Here is a 24882-nt window from a genome sequence, read left to right as displayed (position 1 = left end):
CCAGCTAAAAAAATATTCTGTGACACATTAATCAGCCCCAAATTAATTCAGGTCACTTGAGGCAGGGAAGGTGTGCTTTGCTTTGCCGAAAATAATGTACACTGGACAACCAGAGGGTGTGGTGATGAACCAGAGGGTGGCATGGGTGGGCCAGAGGGTGGCATGAGTAGTCAGAGAGTGGCAGTGGTGACAGAGAGTGGCAGTGATGAAGAAGAGTGTCCCAAACAGGCTGGACACGTAGAAACAACAAGTTCGCGAAACTTGCGACCCGACAGGTAAGTTCGCAATTTGCGAAATTGTAAAAACCCTCGCGAACTGGCAGAAACACGGGCGAACACAAAAAAAAAAAAATCCGCAAATTCGCGGGAATTCGCGGATTTTGCGGATTGCGAATCCGCAAATCCGCAAAATTCGCGGATTGCCAATCCGCAAAATCCGCTCATGCTTACCCAGAACCTGGATGGCCACCATTATTGAGCTGAGGGATGGTTCGTTGTCGCCAGACTGCCCACTCGGGGCCCCGTTGTCCGGTGGCGCCTGCTTCAGTACTGCATATTTATCAAGCTTGTTGGCCTGTACTGCTGCACCACCTTTAAGCTTCATTGTAGGGGCGTGCGAGTCGATGGCCTCTGATCATTAGGGTGGCCCCTTTGCTCTGGGACGTCCCAACACAGGCCCCAGGTGTGGTCCACCCCGCTGAGTGTCAGCGATGTTGTCGTTACTGGAACCTCTGTCTTGCCAGGCAGATGGCGGGCATCACTTCACTGCACCAAAGGATCCCTGCACTTGTCTGATGTAACCCCACCTCAGCGATATTATCCATGGGCGCAGGGTCGTTGTGTTTAGCGGGTCCCTCCGTATATCACTAGTGTCCTCCGTCTCCCACCGCTGTTGACCCCCGGTGTTTTCAGCGGAGTTGCTTTATTCAGGGGGCCAGTCACGCATGCGTTCCAGAAGGCAACTTGGGGTGCATAGATGGGGGGGTGAAATGAAACGGAGGCTCGCTGCCCCAGTCTCAATCCCCGGGCTCAGTCGGGCAGTACAAAATTAGGAGCACGGAGGTATAGTCTGTGGGAGTCCGGCCCTCCTCAGGTCACGGTGGCGAGCAGGCTGACATCTGGGGGAGCCAGGGCAGCAGGCTTCTGCCTTCCACCGCAACCGCCGATGTCCAAGCGAACCTCATTGGCAGACAACGGCGGGTCATGGGTTGGGGCGTGGGGGAGGAAGGGGGATCCCGCTGGTCCGTACCTGTGAGGGCCCACAGCCGGGCCGGTTTCACGAAAGGGACGGATACACAGCTCGCTCCCGATCTTCATGAGGGGCCTCCACTAGCACTCCTCGCCCGACTCCGAGTCCGAAGACGGCGCGATATCAGTCCTTTTTTGACAGGATTTTTACAGCAGTCAGGTTTGTTGGTGTTCCGATAGCACTGCGGGCGTTCTGGGCCCACCAATGCGGGAAGTATCCCAGATTTCAAGGTTTTGGGCCTCGGCCCCGGCGGAGCTCTTCCTTTAGGCGGCCATCTTTGCCAGCACCAAGCCACGCCCCCGTCCTGCTTTTCATTTGCTTTATCTATCATTGGCTCCGCATGGGGAAGGGTGGGTGCAATGGATCACGGCAGCGGGTGGTTTCATTGTGCGAGCATGAATGTTTCTTACACAGTATAAGTTAAACAAGCATGTATTTTATTCCTGACAGGGTACTTCAAGCACAACACTGGCAAACGATCATCCCAAAAAGCCACACTCCAAAGTTGATTCACCACCAACTTGGGCAAGCAAAGTCCTGCTCACTACTCCATGCGCACTATAGGGCACGGTTAGTAATTCGGAGAGGGATTCTTACCCCTAACATGGCTGTCTCGTATTCGTAGACATACGTTCTAGAGAGAGAACACATTTCGTGAAACGCCCCTCCTATCAGTCCCTTTAAGCAGTTTGGAACGGCAGGAGTGCAGGCATTTTAAGAGAGACTCTGCTGCCTTGAGCTCACTATTAGCTGGTGCAGGGATCAGGAATGCACAGTCCAGAGGGAGCAGCTGACTTGCACTGCTGTTGGTGATAGATGTCCACGGGCCTCATGCTATCGTGGTGTGGTATTCGGGCAGGAAAGCACCTCTGATGGCTGTCAAATAGAAGTAAAAGTATTATAAAATATGCATTGCAGAAGGGTTTGGCACTTTTGTTTCTCATTTTACTGATGTCTCTGGGAAGCGGGTGTTCTCAGTGTGGATTCGGCTCATGCAGTGATCTGATATTACTTAATTTCTAGTGTTTTACAGCACTTTAGTGAACTTTTATATTAATATTTGTTTAAATGAGCTGTCTCTCCTTAGTCATAGCTCTGCTCTGCTCTCTGCTGTCACTGACAGCTCAGGCCTCCCAGGGAACTCGTACACCTCCCTGTCCTGACTCCATGGTTGCCGGCATCCCTGTGCGTGCCTCACTGCAGGGGCGGCCTTAGGCATGTGCAAGCTGTGCGCCTGCACAGGGCCACCAAACCCCAGGGGCCACCACGCCAATATATTACCTTAATATAATAATCCTTTGAGGATGGATACATATTTGCGTGGCAGCCCCTGGCAGGGATTTGGTGGCCTCCGGCTCTGTTCCACTTCCAAACACCCTGACCCCCCCTCTTCACTGGCCTCCGCGCTGCACCTCGCCCGAATCCCCTCTTCCGGGGCCCCCTACCTACACTCCCTGCCCAGGGCCGCCATGAGCCTAGAGCCGCCCCTGCTCACTGACAACCTAGCAGCCACTCCAACAAGCCCCCCCCCGTGCACCTCACAATCTCCCTAGTGTTTTCCTTTACTGACTTTTACTCATCCTGATGGAGTCGAAAGGTGATCAAGCGTCTTACACGTATGTGTTCTACTGCTTAAAAGCGGATGTTACAGCCACACTGCAATAAGAGAAAAGCTTGCAGTAAACAATCACCAAATAATCTCTTGTGCATAAATGCATTCCTTATCCATCCATCTCCATCACGCTGGCAGCTTTCAAAGCTAGCAAACTATCTTTATTTTAATTACAGCTGGTTTGACAGAACATCTGCCATGAGCCTGTTGTCTTTCCTGCTGAAAACAAGTAACTGCTTTTTGTAGCGACAGAATGTTCCTCTCACACACTCTACCGGCTTTCACTTAAAAAGTAACATGTCATTTACCACAAAGTGTTTTGGACACAGAACCTCTGGTACAACCCTACTCCAGTGTTCTGCATGGCTCTGCTTCAAGCTCTTGCTGTAGACTGATTTACAAATGAGTGGTTTTATATAAAAGAACATAATCAAGTTATTAAATGTCCAGAAAAGAGCTCAGAGAACTGAGGTTTCACTAAAAGCTATCAACACCTTCAAACTGTGTGATTCTGGGCAAATCAATTTAGAAACCTGTACCTCAATTTCACTATCCGGAAAAAAAAGAGATATGCAAACTGCTTGTTTGAAGGCTGGTTAGGTGAACAGAGAATGTATAAGCCTCAAGTCAGTCCATGTAACAACTTCTGCCCCCTCATTGCCCTCCTTTCGCTGTTCAGTGTTGCTTCTCCTCAACTCACTCTCCTCATGCAGCCTCACAGATTTCCACCCCTCGTTCATTCTCACCCACTTCCATTTCCTATCTCTCCTGGCCTCGCCTGAGCGCCCCTAAGGGAGCTCCAATCTGGCGTTTCCTACCACCGCCAAACCTGATACATTGGGGTTGGAGCAGGCTGTCGGCGCAGTCGTTGTATTACCAAAGGGTTGTGTTCAGCCCGCAGTGAAGCAGTGACCCTCATTCCCCAGCACCCGAAGCTACCCGTGAGTAAGGGACACACATAGTTTTGTGCTTTGGAATTACAGAGCAGGCGCTACAGATAAATGCAATCCAGAGCCTGAGAAATTACAGTCCGCTCTCTTCGAGAAAATTTGCCAGTCGGCCAATTTTTCCGAATCCGTCGGAATTGTTTGGAAAAGGAGGATTTTGTCGTGGAATCGGAAGCTCTAACACAGAGATTGCAACAGAGAGGATACCCTACTAGGGTCATCAAAAAAGCTAGAAAAGAGCACTACATGCAAACCGTGACTCGTTGCTCTCTAAGACCATGAGACCTCAAACTAAAAAAACAGTGTTTGTATCAACCTTCAACACTGCCTCACAGCAAATCAAATGCTTAGTTTTGAAAAACTGGAAGATACAGAACTCAGGGGGCTTGAGGATAGAGACACCTCTTTTCTCCTTCAGACGGAGTCAAAATCTAAAAGATCTGCTAATACATACTAGACCCAGGGATTGGGGGTAGCTAGGGAGACGACTATGATGGCAGGCCTACCAAAATTGATCGGACACACACGATGTGGATCATGCAGTGTTTGCCACCTCACGAGCAATACCACATCCGTAGATTTAGGACTTCGTACTCCCTGGGAACAGAGATCACATACAAACTGCAACTCCCAGGGGGTGATTTACCTAATAACCTGCCCATGTCAGAAGAGGTATGTAGGGATGACCAGTAGGAAGGTGCGGATTAGGATCACAAAACATCGCAGCACGATAAGGTGCGGCAAGACAAATACGAAACTAACAGCACATTTCCAAGAAACAGGACACAGCATAGAAAATCTGAGATGGACCGTGATAGAGAGGGTCCGACCAGGTAGACACTAAGCAGGTGACCAGAGGGTATTACTCTAACGAGAACAGAGATGGGTGTATCGCCTTAGGGGTCACCAGGTAGGAATGATGACATTCCTTGGCAGACTCTGGGGAGAAATTAGATAATCTGCTGTGATACTAAACTGGCATCAGTGAGATCTGACACCTATGTATTGAAATAATTAGGTTTCTCGATGTCCTCAATGTTTTTGGACGATAAGGTTCATGCCCAATGACAATATACTATCACCCCATACAGGAGATATCTTACTTGCAGATGGGTTCATTATAACACCATATGTGGGGCATGAGTCGCTTTCTAATGGCTGGCTAGACTACTATGGAACGTGACAAAATGCCTGCAGATGGCACTGAAGTGGGATAGGTAATGAATTAGTGAGCTCTGTTAAACAGTTTGGACAGACATGCATTGAAACGTTTATCTTCCCGATATAATTCATGATTTATACAATTTACCTTTATTCATGGATATGTACTGCTAGCCAGTCTTGAGTGACCTCTAGAGGGAGCATACACATGGGAGACTGATCCCGCATTAAATTGCCGGAATACCACTTCTCCGAGCGACCCAGATTGGCCCAGATGCGATATATTTGACATCAGGGAGACCACGTCTATTGTACATGGAAGGCCGTGGGAGGAGTAGTTTAAGAACCCAGCCTAGCTTATAACTCCCATTTAATACCGCGTACACCCTTGGCGTGGTAAACACCACTAAACTACAACTCCCAGAGCTCTCTGTAGGCTTGGACACACCACGCATGACGTCACAATGACCACACGTGAACACGTGGGTCGCCATGGGTGGAGCTACGATTTGCTTTGAAATACGGTCCTAACACCGCGCATTCCACCTTTGCGGTGTTACGGCATACAGGCAGTTAGGGCAGGGCTAGCCCTTAGAACGGTAAGGAGAGGGACGACGAGGGGGCTAGAATTTGGGCAGAGAACCATTGACCCGGTGTGCTCACTGGTGGATGAAGGCACCACCGATGAGTTACCGATGTCTTGATGATACCGAATACATAAACCTCCGACATTACTCTTTTCTAGATTGTGTTCTTGGGAGACCCTCCTGTCGGACACCAGTTTGGGTTTATGCAATACATAAACTCAGTGAGTTTTACAACAAGGGGTTATACCTACCCGATTCGGGGGTCAGAACTTATTTACACTCCTAAAAAGTTTGATTTGCATGTTTGTGATTGTGTGGGGGATGTATGGGGGTACATCAAGTGGTTTTGGCAGCATGCAGGGGTTTGCTTTTTGACAAATATCACAATTCGTTACTATTGGTGAACGAGTGATTGATGCTTAAAACCCTGAGGGGACGGAGTCTAGTACCCGGGTCAGAAGCATAGGAGATACACTGTTATTGCTACAGTTTTTATTTTTCAACTTATAACACATCATGAATAATATTATGAATAAAGAGGCTGGAAACAGACTGGGGGTTTCTAGAGAGAGTGATTATAAGAACCAGGGGTTTTCATCAAACTCTCTCTCCTCCCTTACAGTGAATGTTTTCCCGCACTATTGGGATCAGCCTCCACTTGTGATTTACAAAACCAGGAAGAGTACGGACCCAGTAGACATACTTCTTTCTGAGGGTCAACTGACCGAATTACCGGAGGGCCTACAGTGGCGCTGATTGCGACAGTCCTGACGAAGACCGGAGTGACCTCTCGAGGCACAATTCTATCGGTCGAAACATGTTGACTTCAGCAGTGGTAGGAGGGAAGTCTTGAGGAACCTCATTAAGACATCTCCCATCCTTTTTTTACTTTTAATCCTGGTAGGGGTACCAAACTATGGTGAATAAAGTAGTTCTTTTCTATTGGCACCTCTAATCAGTTGTAATCACTTCCTTGTACTGCACTTTTTTGTCGCACTATCAGTTCAGCCACAGGGTGTTCTGCACAGCTTTTCACCTCATTTTGTGTTACGTGTTGTTTGTATTGACACTATTGTGTTGTACGTCTAGTAGTGTGGAATTTATTATCTTTTTTCCCCCTCCCTTATGCTCCGCCCTGGATGTGGCTACACCAGGGCGCCTGTAGCAGGCCCTATGATGAAGCATGTCACATACTTCTGTATGTGAGTGAGGGCAGTTTTTCTAAATTGAGTAATTTGTCTTAATTGTGTCTATTGTGTACTCTACACACCCCTCTTTGTGTGTACATTTGTATTAGCTTGGGGGCCAGGGGTAGTAGAGTTTAAACAGGAATGGCCCTTTCCCCTTCTTCGTGGTTAATAAATTACAGTCCGCTCAAGTGTACTGTATTTTATCAGCATGTGCCTGTTATTGTGTTGAGTTTGCTCTGCCTTCAGTGCTAGCGGTGCCTTTGGTTGTCAGCAGGAAGGTTGCTGTGCTAATAGTAGTGACCATGGCTGCTGTTGGGGAGGGGTCGGTTGTGGTTGCAGTTCCAGTGTATGTTTACTCTGGCTACTTTACTAACACTGTGTCTGCATAATCTAGGTGCAATACTGTGTTGTGGTGTCCTGTAGTGTTATGTGTGCACACTAACTGCAGTGCTACTTATGTTTGAGCTGTAGTGTTTCTGCAAACAAATGATGGACGGAATGCTGACTATGCAAACATTCTCCCCCAGTCAAAAGATCTGGGTTAAATCAATTGTTCTTTTGCCCACAACGCCACCCCAGTTTGGACCCAGCCATATGCAAATCAGTCTTGACCCTGTGCGCCATGGGAACAGTCCAGACCGAACTGCCAGGCCAGGCCATCCCTGGATCGGAAACAAGCATCCTGGGACCGGTTTCAGGGTATGTCACCCTTCTTCAGCCAGGCTTGCTTGTGGTGAGCAAAATAATGATGGATTAAACCCAGATCTGTGACTGGGGGTGAATGTTTTGCCATTGTGCAACATTCCGTCGATCAATTGTTGCTTTTGCATTTGTCACCCTGAGTGGGACGGGTATGCTCAGACGTGAGTCCCGTGCTCTCCATGCCACTGGAATCAAGCTAACCTGGCTGATGATGGCTGATAGCCATAAACAGGTCCTAAGATGCTTGATTCCATGTATAAACTGGGGTGGTGTGGTGAGCATAATAGTGATGGATTAAACCCAGATCTGTGACTGGGAGGGAATGTTTTGCCATTGTGCAACATTCCGTCCATCAATTGTTGTTTTTGCATTTGTCACCCCGAGTGGGACAGGTATGCTCAGACGCGAGTCCCGTGCTCTCCATGCCACTGGAATAAAGCTACCCTGGCTGATGACGGCTGGTAGCCAGAAACCGGCCCAAGGATGCTTGATTCCTGTGCAGGGAAGACATGGCCTTTCAGTTCAAGCTGGACTGTTCCCATGAGGCACAGGGTCTAGACTGATTTGCATATGGTCATTTCTGAACTGGGGTGGTGTGGTGAGCAAAATAACGATTGATTAAACCCAGATCTGTGACTGGGGGTTAATGTTTTGCCATTTTGCAACATTCCGTCCATCAATTGTTGTTTTTGCATTTGTCACCCCGAGTGGGACGGGCATGCTCAGACGTGAGTCCCGTGCTCTCCATGCCATGGAATCAAGCTATCCTGGCTGATGACGGCTGATAGTCAGAAACTGGTCCTAGGATGCTTGATTCCGGTCCAGGGAAGACATGGCTTAGCAGTTTAGGTTGGACTGTTCCCATGAGGCATAGGGTCAAGACGGATTTGCATATGGCCATGTCTGAACTGGATTGGTGTGGTGAGCAAAATAACGATGGATTACACCCAGATCTGTGACTGGGGGTGAATGTTTTGCAACTGTGCAACATTCCGTCCATCAATTGTTTTTGCATTTGTAGTCTTTCCTGGCACACACACATAAACAAAATGCAGACCCTACCTTTTGTAATAAGCAGAACATGTATTTAACATCTCTTCATAATACCTCTGAAAATAAGATTTAATTTCTCCTTGTTCTCCACATGCTGGTTCTCCTCCTTCCCCTGCATCTATCCCACCACAATCTGTATCTCATTACTTTACCTTGCTTTTAAGGTTGATCTTTCTTCTTTCTTTGTCAAATCACACCTCCTCTGTTGGTTCCTCTTGCTGACTTATTCATACAAGCTTTCAAAAATGTGCTCATTTCATACCTCTAAAGCCCCTGCATTTCACATTTCTGGTAAGTTTCCACCGGTGTATTGAAGTGTTTGGTCTTGGAATAATTTTTTTTCCCCTGCTCATGTTAAACATTTTTGTTTTGTTTGCAGCCCCTCCTTGCTTTTGGTCGAAGCAACGTGTTTTAATTTTGTGTGATTGCCGCATTTCTTTGTAATTACATTTCTTCATTCTTAAACTTGGTAACACAATCCACACAAATACACTCCACACCATGCCACATAATTCCAATAAGCATAATTTCACTCAACGCCACACACTTCCATGCCACACAATTCAACTCTACACATTTTCATTCCACACCACATAATTTGATTATAAACCATATAATTTTGCTGAACATCAACATTTCACCACACACCACATACATCCAATCCACACCACAGAATTCCACATCATGCCACAAAATTCAAAAGCTCTCCACATAATTAAACTGCACTACATACCACTCCATAACACAAAATACCATTCCACATAATTCCACACCACAACACACAATCACACTCCACATAATTCCAGTACACTCAATACCTCATAATTACTATCCACATAATTCCACCACACATAATTCAACAACTAACAATTCCAATCCAGCCCATATAATTCCACACCACACCACATACATCCACTCCACTCCAAACTAAAACACATAGGTAAAAGACATTGTCATTTACAGCGCCAACAGGTCTAACTTTCACATATGCGAGACCTATTGCATTGCAAATGCTTGTTATTACATTCTTCATGTAGAGTGGTTGCTCTTACAAGGAATGTGAAAACAGCAGGGGAACAGAGCCTTTGGGATCACTTCTTCACTGTGAATGTTTTCTTTGAAAGAATGCTTCCTTTTGAGAACTGCAAAAAACAAAGCGATGGAAAGAATGCTTTAATTAAATCAATGTAAGCCACAGTCATTCATTCGAGGCCGCATTCCAGTGCATATTTTCCTACCCACTCTGCCCCTCTTGACAGAGACCAGATATATGCAATTAAGTTTGTTATACTGCTTTTAGGTACATTCCAGACTGAAAAGTCGGGCCCCATCCCCTCTAAAAGTGAGAACAAGCAATCCCAGCCTGCTTTTGGCCCCCTAGATCTTCAGTGAGATGCAGTTTGAGTCTTGTGGTACACTGATCAAGGGAGCCACACCTAGGCTTACCTATCATTAAATAAATCTATCAATCAGTCAGTCAATCAGCATTTGTAGAGCGCTGCACTGTCACTCCTTGGGGTCATCTGGGCACTGGTGTGTGAGGTCTCCATCGTACCTGCTCCACCTGCGACAGGTCTTTAGCAAACGCGGGAAGAGCGAAGAAACAAGCAGAAAAAGGCAAAGCAGAGGGCAGAAAAACTAGCAGAAAAGCAAAACAGAGCAGAAGAGGGCAAAAATAGAGGGCAGAGAAAAGAGCAGAAATGCAAACCGGAGGGAAGATAAATGGGCAGAAAAGGCAAGACGGGGCAGAAAAACAGACAGAGGAGGCATAACAGAGGGCAGAAAAACAAGCAGCAAAAAGGCTAAACAGGGCAGAAATATAAGCAGAAAAGGCAGAAAAGACAAAAATCAGAGCAAGAAACGAGCAGCCAGTCACACCAGAGGGCAGCAGGCTGACAGACAGCAGAGGGTAGCAAACTGGGGGCACGCTGGACAAGAGAACTGTTGCAAGGGGAGCTGGCACAAGGATCTGCTCAATGGGATCACGCTTCAGCCTCGATTAAGAAGGTCCTGGGGTAGGGAGGGGTGCTGGATGGTGGGAGGAGGTAAATGGCGGGAAGAAACAAGTATAAAAATTCAAAACAAAGGGCAGAAAAACTAGCAGAAAAGGAAAAACAGAGGACAAAAAGACAAGCAAAAAGGCAAAACGGAGGGCAGAAAAACGAGCAGAAAAGGCAAAACAGTAGGCAGAAAAAATTAGCAAATAAGCCAAAACAGAGCAAGAAACGAGCAGAGGAGGCACAACAGAGAGCAACAGGTAGGCAGGCAGCAGAGGGTAGTGTACAGCAAGCTTGACAGGAGAAGTGTTGCAGGAGGAGCTGGCACAAGGACTGGTCACACTTACAGCGTTTACTGCAAGAAGCCAAAATGTGACGAAACCAATCCTTAAATTCATCTCATTCACTGAAGATAGCTTAGACCAATGAAAGCTGGGATTGCCTGTGAACAGGCCTGGTTCTAGAGGGTGGGCCAGGCCCTCCCAAAAGAGCCCCATGGCCCACCTTAGGTAATTCACAACTGAACGGCCACCAAATGCTCTTGTTGGTAATGCTTCATGCGAGGCCTGCAATCTGCTTTCTCTGCCTAATTATTGAGCTTCAATTTAGAATACAATCACTGGGCCTTGTTGAAGGTGGGAAATCGGCAGGAATGGAAGCTGTTAATTTTTAAGCACAAATGAACAGCAGTGGTAGTACACGCCCATTGTAACCAAATAGACAACACGCTCTTCTTTCGGGGTACTTAAGCAAAAATGGACATACATTTAGAACATATGTAACTTAGTGGTGGTTTGGTTTATTTTCTTCCCGCTTTGAGGTAATTCCTAACTTGCTGTACAGGACAAAAAAAAGAAGAAAAAAAAAAAAAATATATATATATATATATATATATATATATTACCTACTGGCGGTCGCCAGTAGGTAGTTATAGTTAGGATAATTTTCAATGTTAAATCTCAACATTCTATTTTGAATAACTTTGGCGCCGGTTGACGAATCTGCCTGAAATTTTCAGGAAAATGGTCTCATGGCGGTCCGGTCCTTCCCTGAAAGTTTGGGGGGGATTCGTCAAGCGGGGGCCGAGATAAAAGGGGGGTCCCAAAACGCGTTTTCCCCATGTTAATTTCCATAGGGCGGTCGATTTCACTTTTAGCCCGAACGGCTGAATGGATTTCCACCAAACTTGGCAAAATTGTAGGGACTGGTAGCCCGATGTGCCTTTGCTATGTCTCAAGATATGTGCTCCAGTGGATTTTGAGTAATTAAGGTTCAAAAAAATATATATATCTATAGCAGCGCTCCGGTAAGCGCACCGGTACGCGCACCGGGCGCGTCACGCGACTTGCGCGGAGAAAGCTGATTGGCTCTGGGGTGTCTGTAAACATTCTAAACAGTCCGGAGCGGCCGCCATCTTGTGTCTCGGTAGGACCGAGACACAAGAGGTGGCCAAAACAAAGGGGGAAATGACCATAAGGGGGCAGAGTAGACCCCCCTTGACCCCCTAGGTTTGATGTGGGGGCCATAAAAGGGCCCCACGGGGCAAAAAAAAAAATTTTTGATTTTCGCGGGGTGAGCGCCCGGTACGCGCACCGGTAAGCGTACCGGGGAGTGTACCATGGGGAAAAAGAATGACGGTTTTAAAAGTAGCTGATTAGAAAAAAAAATGTTTAGTTGTTTTTTTTATATATACACATACATATATATAAATGCATATGCACATATATATATGCATATATGTCTATATGTGTGCGTGTAGAGAGAGGTAGAGAGGTAGAGGTGTAGAGGTAGAGAGGTAGAGAGTAGAGAGTGAGTAATAGAGAGTAGAGAGTGAGTAGTAGAGAGTAGTAGAGAGCAGTAGAGAGAGTAGCAGAGTGAGTAGTAGAGAGTAGTAGAGTGAATAGTAGAGTGAGTAGTAGAGAGTAGTAGAGAGTGAGTAGTAGAGAGTGAGTAGTAGAGAGTAGTAGAGAGTAAGTAGTAGAGTGAGTAGTAGAGAGCAGTAGAGAGTGAGTAGTAGAGAGTGGGAGAGAGTAAGTAGTAGAGAGTAGTGGAGAATATTCCAAAGTTTGGCACAGCACCACTTTCACAATGAGTCCAATCAAATCATATCACTTAGAGTACTTATTGAAGCGCTGAATCTTGGTGTATATTCAAATGCTTTTATTTTCCTTAAGTTTATGTACCACAGCCAGCCGAAACGTTTCGTTCTGTACAACAGAACTTCTTCAGGGCGTTCTTATTTCCTTCAAGTTATGTCGGTATCCCGTTGTCATATAACTAGATATTTCTTCCAAATGTTAGACGAGACATAAGTATATTCTTATTAAAAGTGACTAGGTATCAATTTTACCCACACAATTCGGGCAGACTTGAGTAATTTATAGCATCCTCAAAGTCAGTCTTTCAAAAATTCCAAAGTATAGGACATGATAATCCAAATCCAAATGTTTCTCAAGAAAAGTCATTTACAATCGTTCGGAATATCGGTGTTTGGGCAGATATGATCCAGGGACCCCCAGTATGCAAGGGGAATTAGTCCCCCCTCTGCAAAGGCGCCAGTGGCCTGCATTGCAGAGAGGTGTAACAAGGGTGTGGCCTCATTACACTTCTCTGCAATGCAGCTCCCTCGCGCATACTGGAGGCTCCTGGTGGACTAGTTGACCCCAGGGACCCGCAGTATGCAAGGGGAATTAGTTCCCCCTCTGCAAACGCGGCAGTGGGCTGCGTTGCAGAGAGGTGTAACAAGGGGCATAGTCTCATTACACCTCTGCAATGCAGCCCCAGGCGCATACTGGAGGTTCCAGGTTGGCTAATTGGCCCCCAGGGGCCCCCAGTATGCAAGGGGAATTAGTTTCCCCTCTTCAAACATGCACGGGGGCTGCGTTGCAGAGAGGTGTAAAAAGGGTTGTGGCTTCATTACACCTCTCTGCAATGCAGTCCCCTGGCGCATACTGGAGATTCCTGGTGGGCTTTCAGGTCTTATATAGTTAGGAATTAGCATTAAAAAAACCTTTGAAATTCACTGAAAAAACCACAGGTTTCACACCAGTTATAGTTAGGAATTAGCATTTAAAAAACCTTTGAAATTCACTGAAAAAACCATAGGTTTCACACCAGTTATAGTTAGGAATTAGCATTTAAAAAACCTATTAAATTCACTGACAAAACCAGTTATAGTTAGCTGGAAATTTTACTGATATAAAACCAATGAAATTCCACGTTATAGTTAGTTGGACTCACTATAACTTGCGCGTGCAATGCACTGCTGATGACGTCACATATTACATCACTCATGACATGGTCAGTGACATCACTCATGACATCACTGATGACACCATCCTTGTGACATAGTGACAGACCTCCTTTCACTGTAATGTAACCCTTGAAACACATATTCAAAAATAGAAACTGAAATTTAAAAAAAATGGAGATACCCATATCAGTTACAACAAGCAATTCAGTAATTCCACCATCTATATGCACATCCAGTCATTCACCAACAGTTCTATATAGTCACTCATACATATACTCACTCATCATATGAAGTGATACACCTATACATCCTGTTACACACCGACAGTCATCCAAAAGTTACTCACACACATACTCACACGTGCAAATAAACTATTGAACATCCATTTATTTGAATATAGAGTTATACACACACTTCCACCTTACTTGTATTGAAAATTACACATATTTATTCTCTTAAACAATCACTTATAGAAACACATACTTATTTAAACAGGAACTCTTACAATCTCTTACTCTCACATATACTCACTTATATACATCAATATTCACATATACTAGATTAAAACATATGTAGTTACTGATAAAGACACTAGTGAGACAGTCATTCACTCACTAACAAACACATATACACACTCATCCACCCATACAGTCCTGCACATATGCTGTCTTCAAAACACATACAAACAGAGAGTCAGTCACTCATGCATCTATGTGCTAAGTAATACCCCCACCAAACCATATAGACACTCATACTGATACTAAGAGAAACATCTAATAACCCATATACATACGCATGTAGCTACTTACCAACACATGTAGCCACTTATACACAAAGTGAAACACTAATATATATATTTAAATATTTAAACATTACTCACTAATATTTATTTTTCAGAAAGACACATATTCACTGGATGGTGTCATCAGTGATGTCATGAGTGATGTCACTGACCATGTCATGAGTGATGTAATATGTGACGTCATCAGCAGTGCATTGCACGCGCAAGTTATAGTGAGTCCAACTAACTATAACGTGGAATTTCATTGGTTTTATATCAGTAAAATTTCCAGCTAACTATAACTGGTTTTGTCAGTGAATTTAATAGGTTTTTTAAATGCTAATTCCTAACTATAACTGGTGTGAAACCTATGGTTTTTTCAGTGAATATATATATATATATATATATATTACCTACTGGCGGTCGCCAGTAGGTATATATAGTTAGGATTTTTTCTCTATGGAACTTTTGAAAATTGGACGGAATCAGCTGAAATTTTCAGGAAAATGGCACATTTTGTTTCTGATCAGCCCCTGAAAATTTGGGGGGGTTTCGTCAAGGGGGGGCCGAGAAAAAAGGGGGGTCCCAAAACGCGTTTTTCCCATTCATTTTTCCATAGGGCCTTTGGCCTCACTTTTAGCTCGAACGGCTGAATGGATTTACACGAAACTTGGCAAAATTATAGGGACTGTTAGCCCGATGTGCCTTTGCTGGGTCTCAATATATGTGCTCCAGTGGATTTTGAGAAATTAACTTTAAAAAAACAGATATATCTGTGACAGCGTCCTAGATAGCATACCAGATCGCGTACTTTTCGCGTAACGGAGATTTGCGTAGCGAAGCTGATTGGCCCTCCGGTGTCTGTCAACATTCTAAACAGTCCGGTGCGGCCGCCATCTTGTCTCTCGGTAGGATCGAGAGACAAGAGGAGGAGAAAAACGAAGGGGGAATTTAATGAAAGGGGGCAAGGTAGACTCCTCTTGACCCCCTAGGAATGATGTTGGGGTTATTAAAGGGTCCCGTGGGGCAAATAATTAAAATTTGATTTTTCACGGTAGAAGCGCTTCTCGGTTCGCGAACCGGGCCGCAAACTGGTAGCGAAACGGGAATTCGCCATTTTGTGTTTCGATTTAATTAAATTACTAGGTATAAGGGGGTACGGGAGACGTATCCTGACTCCTTATGTTTTCTGAGGGTGGCTGAGGAGGCTCATATATGTTGATACATGTCTTCCAGCGGCTGTGCGTGAGCTTTTTTTTTTTTTTTGCTGCGTGACGTCTGTTAACGTTCGATTCGATGGAAATCAGGAACTGTTGTCCGCCATTTTGTCACTGCGAGTTAATATTTTGTTAAAAATAATTGTTATAAATTATTTCTTATTGATAAACATTGTCTGCACCATCTTGCCTTTTTTGCAATGCCACACTTTTGTTGAGCACGGCATCCATTTTAGATGCCTTGACCAGACCCACTCTCTGCACGTCGCTGATCCTCAGCATGGCTTCCCTCCCTCGCAAGCATCTCCCCCACGCTCTGGTCACCCCCGCTCTCTCTCTCATGCATGGGCCAGAAACCTCCTCCCATCTGCGCTGTTCTTCTCTGAGAATCACACCCTGTGCCCGCCCGACACCTCCCTTTCACCCTATTCACTACCGCACCCTCTGACACTCCTCTTCCTCTGTGTCCGATTGTCCAGGCCGGTCCCAGGCTATCACCTAGTCCTGCAGGTGTAGTTTATGGCCCCAGCTGTAGAGAATCACCCCTCTTCAAAGGAGTTACAGTAGATCAAGGCCCCCACCTCATGAGATCCGTCACACCACATGCGTTCCTACTATCTGATAACGATCCTGTATTGTGCTTGGGGAGGGGATTCTCACTGTGAGGGTGTGTGGGTCCGAGCCTGAAGCGGAAGATTCCAGGGATGCCTTTTTGTACATCAAAGTCTTCACAATTATGTGTCACATTAAAAATATATAGCACTCCAACAAAGTTGTAGGATTATAACACTTTAATAACTTATAAATATATACAACTCAACAAAAACAGTAAATACATTTAAACATTTTTTTAAAAAAGAAGCAACAATGGTCAGTAGCTGTGTTTTGTGCGAATAGTCCCAAGGCAGCACAACGTGCTGAGTTCTGGACGGCACCCAGGTGATGTTACCTGGGTGCCGCACTGGTTTTTGGTATCCTACAATGCAGCTCCGAAAAACGGCGTGGGGCGTCCCGGGTGGTGCGGGGGGAGGCCTCGTCAGTAGCGGTCTGTTGTGCGAATAGTCCCAAGGCAGCAGAACGCGCTGAGATGTGGATGGCAACCAGGTGATGTCCAGTAAGTTGCCGCACTGGTTTTGGCATCCTACAATGCTGCTCGGAAAAACGACGTGGGGTGCCCCGGGGGGGGGGGGGGCGGCGTGAACGGGCCTCCCCAGGTGGAGGCTCGTCTGCTGTACTGGGGCGCCCCTTTACCGTTTCAGTTGCCATTCCGCCCGCTTTTGCTACACTGTGCCTCATCCTCCATTCAGCTGGTTATCGCCCGCTCTTGCGGCTACAGCGTCTCGCTCACCATGTAGTCGAGTTGCGCCCACTCTTGCGGTGCAGCGATAGGCGGCTGCTACAGGACTCTTAAAATGGCGGACGGCTCTTCGGATTTGGGCCTGGTCCACTAAAATGGCCCTGGGACACCTTGGAACTCGGATGTCCCCTGAGCCTTGAAGATTTTACAAAAGTCTTGAGGGCCCCCGACTCCTGCAGGCTTCCGGTGGGGAGCGGCTGCCATGATTGCTCGCGGAATGACCACGACTGAGCCACGAGATGGTGGTGCTCTCATGCTGACGCCAGCTTCAGTCTGGAACATCCAGAAACAAGGTGGGGCTTTCATCGTTTGGGAAAAAAAAAATGTTTTAATCCAATGAAAAGTGTTATTCTTAGGTCATATGATCAAGCCTTCTATCATTAGGAAACCAAAAGTAAAATGAACCAATGAAAAGTTTTATAAACAAGTCACATGACCTGTTATGCTTACGTTACGCGCTAGTATAAAAAGCCTAGAAAATCCGTTGGCACGTGAGGCGGCGTCAGTAGCGGACCGATGTGCGAATAGGCCGAAGGCAGCACAACGCGCCAAGATCCGGATGGCACCGAGGTGGTGTTCAGCAAGTTGCCGCACTGGTGTGGCCATCCTACAATGCTGCGCCGAAAGTCGGCGTGGGGCGCCCCGTTGGCCTGTGAGGTCGCGTCAGTCAGTGGGGGCTGTTTGAGAAAGCAATGTGATGCTGTGCGTCGCCCCAAGATGGAGGCTCCTTGGCTGCAGTGGGGCGCCCCTTGGTGTTTCACTCGCTATCCAGCTGAGTTGCGTCCGCACTTGCGGCTACAGTAGACCGAAGGCAGCACAACGCGCCGAGATCTGGATGGCACCGAGGTGGTGTCCAGCAAGTTGCCGCACTGGTGTGGCCATCCTACAATGCTGCGCCGAAAGTCGGCGTGGGGTGTCCCGTTGGCTTATGAGGTGGTGTCAGTAGCGGACCGATGTGTGAATAGGTCGGAACCAGCACAAGGCGCCAAGATCCGGATGGCAAGTCCTGGATGTTGGGTGCCATAGTTGAGAGCCAAGATCCGGATGACAAGTCCTGGATGTTGGGTGTCATAGTTGAGAGTTCTGAGCAGTGCTTGTAACACTGTCTGAAGCTTATTTGCACCTGCTGCAGCTTCACTATTGCCCTGGTGTGGCCAAAGATCGCCCATGACATAGGCGGCCGGCTCCCATGGTCCGGCGGAACTTTTTTCCTTTTCTTTTCTGCATCTTGTCCCACAATCCGTTTGACCTTTAGACACGACCAGGTCCCTGAATGTGTGCAGGGGGACGCTATTGATTGAATCAAAATGGCGGCTTCACACAAAGCTGACTCAAGCGTTGCTGGTTATGCTATACAGACAAAAAATGGTTTTCAGTTTGTACATTCTTCAGGATTTTTCCATCCAAGTCTGCTTGAGAGTTTGTAGAACAATGGCTTTAGATCTTGCCCTCCCCTCTTTTGACTGTTGGTTCTTGTTGCCTATCTCTTCTGTTGTCATTTAACTGAACCTTTTTTGACTGCCGAAAGGGGTTCTGGTCCGACCGCTGGTTGGTGAAGACATTTTGACTATATCCTGGACCTGCCCGGCCTCGCCCAAAATGGCGCCGGTATAAATGGGACTCGTAACTCCTTGTTGTGTACTAGTTGAACAACCTTGATATCACGAGATACGTATGCAGTTTTGAAGCACATGGCGGGCGGGGACGAGTACTGATTGAACATTTGGACATCCCTATTGATATTAAGTTCTGATGTGTTAAAGATTACTGTACTATTGTAAGTTCGAATTAACGTCACTCATGGTACTTGCCCGCAAATGTATATCTTGAAAATTTTATTGTAAGTGGCCCTGTCGTATTTTAATTACAAAATGTACGTCCACCGATTCCGCAACTGTTAGACACCTTAGTTCTTGCAACCTAATGGCCTGCTCGTTACGTTCCTCTACAGTGTAAATGTTTCCTCATCATATTCGATTCCAGTTTGCTCCGTGGCCGGCCCACGTGGTTATAGGCCCGTATTTGTATACTGACATTTTCACAATAAAGGTTTTTAAAACAAAACATGGTAGTAGTATTTACATTGGTAAAGTTTTTAATTTTAGTCACTGTTTTCGAATTAGTAAAAGGCAAGTGAAATAAAGCAGTCCAATTATATGACGGATAAAAGGTATAATACGCAGGAACGCAGTTAAGAAAATTGGTCAAGGGCTGTTGTGTTTTTTACTCCTGCAACATAAAGTGATCGATAGGAATCTGATATTCAGGCGTATCGGCGACTAAGACAGCAGGCCGAGCATCTTTTGCTCAACGGCTCCGTCATGGGACGAAGAAACGCCCTTTTGCTAAAAAAGGAATATATTTTACTTGCAGGACAGTTGTAAATTTTCCGGGAAAGTACATTAGCCTGGAACATTATAACATATACGTTTAAGAAAAAATAATGTTCGAAAGCAATGAAAAGCGTAATTTTTAGGTCATATGACCTAGCCTTTCATCATTAGAATAACAAAAGTAAAATGAACCAATGAAAAGTTTTATAAACAAGTCACATGACCTGTTATGCTTACGTTACGCGCCGCGCCCCAGGTCGCTTCCGGGAAGCTGCGCTTCGCGCACCGGAGCACTTCCAGGTGCGCTAACGCGGCGTGTCATATAACGCATTACGCGACAACGTAGGTTCAGAATATAGTCAAAATGTCTCCACCAATCAGCGGTCGGAACACAACCCCTTTCAGTAATCTAAAAAGTTCTGTTAAATGACAACAGAAGGGACAGGCAACAAGAACCATCAGTCAAAGAGGGGAGGGCAAGTTCTTCCCTACCGGGTCACGTTGGGGCGCTACCGGAACTGATCGAATTGGTAGTCTACAGTGTTTCTGGATGTTTCAGACTGAAGCTGGCGTCAGCATGAGAGCACCACCATCTCGTAGCTTAGTCGTGGCCATTCCACGAGTAATCATGGCAGCCGCTCCCCACCAGAAGCCTGCGGGAGTCGGGGGCCCCCAAGACTTTTGTAGAATCTTCAAGGCTCAGGGGACGCTTTCGAGAAGGGGGCCCAAGCCCTAGCAGACAAGCGTCCGAGTTCCAAGGTGTCCCAGGGCCATTTTAGTGGATCACGCCCAAATCTGAAGAGCCGGCCGCCATTTTGAGAGTCTTGTGGCAGCCGCCTATCGCTGCACTGCAAGAGTGGGCGCAACTCAACTACATGGTGAGCGAGACGCTGTAGTCGCAAGAGCGGGCGGTAAACAGCTGAATGGCGGAAGAGGCACAGTGTAGCAAAAGCGGGCGGAATGGCAACTGAAACGGTAAAGGGGCGCCCCACTACAGCGTGTCTTCAGGTCAAACGGATTGTGGGACAAGGTCCAGAATGGATGAGTCATCAAAAGGCAAAAAGTTCGGACGGACCCCGGGAGCCGGCCGCCTATGTCGGGGGCGATCTTAGGCCACATCAGGGTAACACGACTTAGGGAGGGGGCAGGAGCCAAGCGCCCCCTCCCAGTCCGCGCCACCACACCGTATGTTGAAAATCTGAAGCTATCGTTCTACAAACTCTCAACCAGCCTTGGATGGAAAAATCTTGATAAATGTACAAACTGAAAACCAGTTTTTGTCTGCTTAGCATCAGCAGCAACGCTTGCTATCAGAGTTTATGAGTTTCATACTCGATCGATTGAGCTAGCCGGATCAGGCAACAAAAAGTATAAAATAGTTATGTAAATAGTTATTTAATAAAATGTTTTACCCTGTTACTTTGCTGGTGTGTTGTATATATTTATAATATTTGCATAGAGTTTATCGTTATTTTGGGCGGGGTGGGTGGCGGAGCCGAGTTGTCTTGCAGTTCTCATGGTGTGGAGCTCAGTTCATCTCACTATTTTCGTATTTCTCAAGAAGGGTTGTTCCTAATGTTTCTATTTTAGCGAGGTCAAAAAGAGATTCCATTAGTGGCCTACTGATTTTGCTCGATTACTTTTATTTTTTTACACGATTTTTCACAATCTGCAAAGACTAAACAGAGTATTGCGACTTTGTGCTTGTTTGTAAATAGAGAATGAACCAAAGAGAACCAATTGTAAAACAGTAAATGCTTGGATAACAATCAATCAAATGGAGAGACAAGCAGGCACGACGGATTACAACGGGGGTAAAGGCCTGCGTTAACTACCCTTCACTATCTGCAAAGAGAGAGTACTACTAAGAGAAAAGAGGGGAGGGCAGCGTTCAAAGCACATCAGCATGCATAAACACGAAAAAGTTTTTACCTATCACGTACTTGACATTTTACAGCTTTTGATATTTGCTAATAAAAAACAATTGAAATTCACTGAAAAAACCATAGGTTTTAGCCCATATATAGTTAGGGATTAGCATTTTTAAAACCTTAATTTACTCGCACAAAACCATAGAAATTTGCATATATAGTTAGATGCAATAACTATATATCGCGCACCCGCAACCCACTGCTGATGATGTCACATATTACATCATTCATGACATGGTCAGTGACATCACTGATGACATCACTGATGACATCACTGATGACATCTCAAATGACATCATTCATGACATGGTCTGTGACATCACTGATGACATCACTGATGACATCTCTAATGACATCACTGATAACATTTCATTTGTCATTACTGATCACATCACTGATGATATCATTCATGTGATAATACGATCAACCTCTTCAGACTCTAATATAACCTTAGATACAATCAGTGTAAACAGACTCTTACAGACAGTCACTCATCCATGGAGTTACTCACACACCTAGTCAGTCATGCAAAGAATCAATCACACCTCGATTTCCTCAACTATACAGTTATACACACCTTACTTAATCAAACATATACTAACACATATTTACTCTCTTATACAATCCCTGATACAAGTTCAGAATGATCCATACAGCCACTCACACATTCAGTGGCTCTTATGCACAGTTATTTATATATGTCAACTCTTACATGTACTGTGTTTTACATATGTACTTACTTTGACATATAGCACTGATAAATCCAATTACTCACCAATGCACTCATGCTGATAGTCAACCGGCCATACAGCTGTTTTCACATGCACTTTTGAACCCATACATCTAGTGAATCAGCTGCTCACACATCTATGCACAGAGTCACACACCTCCCAGCCACCCCCACTCACACACTCACTCTCCCATACAAATATTTGGGCAACCATTCAATAACCCATATAGTTACTCATATAGCTACTGATCAACACATGCAGCAGTTTACAGAACAACAGACATAATGATGCACAAATTAAGACAGTTTAGTCACTAACCCATGCACTCAGTGAGACACATTTAATCACTCACTCATACAGTCAGTCATGCACCTACTAAATCCTTCATCCAAACACTTATACATCCACTCATTCTTCAATATCTAAGACATATTTTAACTTTACAGAAACTTACAGTCACTGGATGTTGTCATCAGTGATGTCATCAGTGATGTCATTTGAGATGTCATCAGTGATGTCATCAGTGATGTCACTGACCATGTCATGAATGATGTAATATGTGACATCATCAGCAGTGGGTTGCGGGTGCGCGATATATAGTTATTGCATCTAACTATATATGGGAATTTCTATTGGTTTGTGCGAGTAAATTAAGGTTTTGAAAATGCTAATCCCTAACTATATATGGGCTAAAACCTATGTTTTTTTCAGTGAATATATATATATATATATATATATATATATATATATATATATATATATATATATATATATATATATATATATATATATATATATATATATATATTCACTGAAAAAATCATAGGTTTCAGGCCCTATATAGTTAGGAATTAGCATTTAAAAAACCTTTAAAATTCACTCAAAAAACTATCAGTTTTCGGGGTGTTATAGTTAGCTGGACATTTCACTCATACAAAACCATTGAAATTGCTCCTATATAGTTATTTGTACTAACTATATTTCGCGCACCCGCAATCCACTGCTGATGATGTCACATATTACATCATTCATGACATGGTCAGTGACATCACTGATGACATCTCAAATGACATCACTGATGACATCATCCACGTGACAATCACATACACCTTTTCATACACTAGTAAAATCTTTCATCACTCTTTGTAAAATACAGAGTATCATATTTGAATCCATTGTTACAGCAATACAAGTATCTAAAAACTCACTCAGTGATTCATAGATGTATACACACATCTAATCACTTACCTGTAGATTCACTCATACATGCTGTCAATGAACAATAGAACACTATCAAAAATACTTATACACCTAAATCGACATTACACACCAGCACACATCCTATTCACATATGAAGTCATCCTACTCACTTATGCAAACAATGGATCATACTTACATATTTACTTAGCTACACACTTATAAAAACACAACTTCATCTGTTCATTTAGATAGTAAGTCATACTTAGTGAATTATAAAATCATTATTACAAGTATAAAGTTATCCATACAGTCACTCACACAATCATTGAGTCTTTTGTATACTTATTTATATACAACAACTGACACGTACACTGCCTTTACTTTTTCTAGTTTGTTGGACATTTACCATTGAGAAATATATTTGCTCATCACCACACCAATAAAGATTGCTATATATATAATGCATATTTAAATAACGAAGCAAACCACATTCACTGGATGATGTCACCAGTGATGTCATCAGTGATGTCATTTGAGATGTCATCAGTAATGTCACTGACCATGTCATGAATGATGAAATATGTGACATCATCAGCAGTGGATTGCGGGTGCGCGAAATATAGTTAGTACAACTAACTATATAGGAGCAATTTCAATGGTTTTGTATGAGTGAAATGTCCAGCTAACTATAACACCCCGAAAACTGATAGTTTTTTGAGTGAATTTTAAAGGTTTTTTAAATGCTAATTCCTAACTATAAAGGGCCTGAAACCTATAGTTTTTTTCAGTGAATTTCCAAGGTTTTTTAAATGCTAATTCCTAACTATATAAGGCCTGAAACCTATGGGTTTTTTCAGTGAATTTGCAAGGTTTTTTAATGCTAATTCCTAACTATATAAGGCCTGAAACCTATGTTTTTTTCAATGAATTTCAAAGGTTTTTTTAATGCTAATTCCTAACTATATAAGACCTGAAAGCACAACAGGAATCTCCAGTATGCGCCAGGGGACTGCATTGCAGAGAGGTGTAATGAAGTCACGCCCCTTTTTACACCTCTCTGCAACACAGCCCCTGTGCATGTTTGAAGAAGGGAAACTAATTCCCCTTGCATACTGGGGGCCCCTGGGGGCCAACTAGCCCACCTGGAACCTCCAGTATGCGCCAGGGGGCTGCATTGCAGAGGTGTAATGAGGCTATGCCCCTTGTTACACATCTCTGCAACGCAGCCCCCTGGCACGTTTGCAGAGGGGGAACTAATTCCCCTTGCATACTGGGGGTCCCTGGGGGCCAACTAGCCCACCAGGAGCGTCCAGTATGCACCAGGGGGCTGCATTGCAGAGAGGTGTAATGAGACCACACCCTTTTTTACACCTCTCTGCAACGCAGCCCATGTGCATGTTTGAAGAGAGGGAACTAATTCCCCTTGCATACTGGGGGTCCCTGGGGGCCAACTAGCCCACCTGGAACCTCTAGTATGCACCAGGGGGCTGCATTGCACAGAGGTGTAATGAGGCTATGCCCCTTTTTACACCTCTCTGCAACGCAGGCCACTGGCGCGTTTGCAGAGGGGGGACTAATTCCC

At 44.9% G+C, this 24882-nt stretch overlaps 1 protein-coding gene across 7 annotated transcripts in view; it reads left to right on the top strand.

The window, feature by feature from the left end:
* LOC147705718 (sulfotransferase 1 family member D1-like) overlaps nt 1–24882 on the top strand; it is a 190102-nt gene that overhangs the window by 80705 nt on the left and 84515 nt on the right. Inside the window, exon 1 of one of the 7 annotated variants that reach the window (XM_086932150.1) lies at nt 6290–6390. The exons of the other annotated variants lie outside the window; for them this stretch is intronic. The gene's annotated coding sequence lies outside the window, so the exon portion shown is untranslated. Of the gene's footprint in view, nt 1–6289; nt 6391–24882 lie in introns of those variants that run through there. 7 annotated transcript variants of the gene reach the window in all.

This window comes from Lissotriton vulgaris, chromosome 7 (assembly GCF_964263255.1).
Source record: "Lissotriton vulgaris chromosome 7, aLisVul1.2, whole genome shotgun sequence".
In the NCBI taxonomy this organism is placed as follows: Eukaryota; Metazoa; Chordata; class Amphibia; order Caudata; family Salamandridae; genus Lissotriton; species Lissotriton vulgaris.
The sequence above is the reverse complement of the archived record's forward strand: the minus strand, read 5'-3'. Positions and strand labels throughout refer to the sequence as shown.